We start from the raw sequence: 2,500 nt of genomic DNA on the forward strand, positions 1-2,500 counted from the left end.
CGACACAATGCTAAACCTCGTTTTATCATTGTGACATTTAGATTTAGTCGCCGTAATAACTTCCGGGTATTTTGCAGTGGTTGTAGATTTAAGGTACACAAGGCAGTTTCAAAAATAGTTAATATGGATGATGAAAAGATGAGAACAATTATTAAGTTCAGAAGGAAAAATCACCTTCTTACTGATAGAGGACCACTGAAGGACATGTATCAGAATGTTGAATTGTTTAATTCATAAGCTTAATTTTACATTTAAACAGTTTTTTTTTTCTTTTTATGAAATTTATACAATTTTGATATTTGCCTGATTTGTTAGAGAATGATTTTTGTTCTGCTCTGGTGTTTGCATATTCATATTAGCGCAATATCCTCAAACTTATTGCCTTCTGTCTCTATCTTTCACATATTTGAGGAGAGATGTTTGTCCAAGATGAAATGTTCAGCTTTTGTCAAAATATAACTTTCCTACATCAATTAATCCTTGATTTAATTTCCCTATTTTTTGTCCATTCTCTTTGTATCGTCTGCTTTTCATTTAAATGTATGAACGTCTGCATAAAGGCAGTAATATACTGTACAGTACTGCCTTTAATACTTTAGAGAGAGAAATATTATTTCTGGGAAGCTTGGAAAATTTTTGTATTTGTAGCTTTCATTTCATTTTAAAACAGAATTGTCGATGTCTAAATGTTCTCCACAAAATTGATTACTGCATAAAAAAAATCCAAGAAAATAATCTGTTTATCTCCTTGGAGAAAGAAGATTCTGTTTCTGTTATAGCTTATCTTACTGTTAACTAAAGGTAAGATCAGCAATAAAAGAAACGTATTTTTTTTTTATTATCCTGGACAATTCCATTTCGTTAAAAACGCTTATGATAACCTTCCAGTGTTAATCTCATTATTTTCATACTAGGTAAAACGGAAAAATTTCTTATTTTATTTCTAAATATCATATCAGTTCTTATCATTTCCTGGAGGTAATGGCGGAAAATATTTCCGGTTACAATCCTTAATTTCTTAATAAATTGATTTATTCACATATTTTATGGGCGCTTTTGGTTTTAATAGTAACAGGATAAATATTACATGGCACTGTAATTCATTTTGTCCGTCACTTTGTTGGCATGACGAAGCATACATAGTACTCAAACAACTCTTATTTCTCATAAGATGCTAAAACTTTGTTTGAGGAGTTCATAGAACAAACAGTGATCCATGAATTTTGAACCAGTCATTGAGACATTTATACTAACTGAAAATTGTAACGGCTGTTGCAATCACATACATCGTGACTTCACTTGCAACTGATACAGACATAATGCAGTAGTGGGCGTCTTCTGGCTCGTTTGTCTGCGGCGTACAGACAATTACAGTACTTTTAGGATAGTTCCAGTAACTGCTCTTTATTAGTAAGCTTGGATATAATTCAGAAAACCTTATATACTCCAGTAACTCAAATTTGAGATCATTATATGCTACCTGGAAATTTTAGAAGAAAACTGAAAAGTATACAATTGGAAAATAAATCTTCCTCTTCATTTCCTCAATTTTGAGACAAATAACCATGAGCGCTATTATTAGAAGCCTTCTCTGCAGTTGACAGAATCGACTAAGAAAACCCTATAAGATCCTTATGTTCGCTAAGTACGACCAAACTTCGTTCTTGGGGACATGTTCCATCAGTGAGCTGTTTTCCGTATTCATGTCAATAAACCGGAGAGTTTGCGTAGTTTCTTACAGAAGGGTAAATTCGTTATCAAATTATTCCCTTCGGTTATTGTCACTAATGTTCACATCATTATCACTGGAATTAATGCAATTGCTGTAATCTACATATCTGGATAATCACGCGTGGGAAACTGGCAAGCTTATCATAATAAGACAAACTGTTATTACTGTCCTAAGCAACAAATAATTTCGTAAATTTTATTATTATCCTTATTATTTCAAGTATTAAATTTGAAAGGTTTTCTGCGAAAGGTAATGAGAGCTTCTTGAGTGCGACTTAGTGCCAGTAGTCTCATTAGACTACTTGTTAATAAATTATAGATGAATTTTCATGCGTTGGCTCCTTTCCAGATACAGAAGATAAAATTGCTTCGTGATTTAAAGCAGTAATTGTTAAGTATTGAAGACATTAGGACAAATAGGTGCGTAATCATACATTTCTCCTGAATTTGCATATAGATTTCTTTTCGGTGCTCGAAAAATGCACAAAAGGAAAACGTTGATGCAAACGTTCCCTTCACCTACAGCTTTTACTAACTTTCTGTATATATTCATGGGTATCTTCTCTTTAATTTATATAGTAGGTCGCTGTCGCCTATTAAATCCCCGTTATCAAATCACTGCCACAGTCATAAAGAGTCTTATTTACCCTTTAATGGACTTCAATGAGCGTCTGTTTTAATTGCGGTGCCACTTAGCACAACAGCAATAGAAATGCATGACAGTATCATAAGGAATCCAGCAAGTAAGACTTGTAAAATGTCTTCTGAT

General features: G+C 32.9%; 1 protein-coding gene across 2 annotated transcripts in view; it reads left to right on the forward strand.

Moving 5' to 3' along the window:
* LOC137616387 (lachesin-like) overlaps nt 1-2,500 on the forward strand; it is an 855,479-nt gene that overhangs the window by 849,504 nt on the left and 3,475 nt on the right. The window lies entirely within an intron of this gene.

The sequence above is a fragment of the Palaemon carinicauda genome, chromosome 22 (genome assembly GCF_036898095.1).
Source record: "Palaemon carinicauda isolate YSFRI2023 chromosome 22, ASM3689809v2, whole genome shotgun sequence".
Classification (NCBI taxonomy): domain Eukaryota; kingdom Metazoa; phylum Arthropoda; class Malacostraca; order Decapoda; family Palaemonidae; genus Palaemon; species Palaemon carinicauda.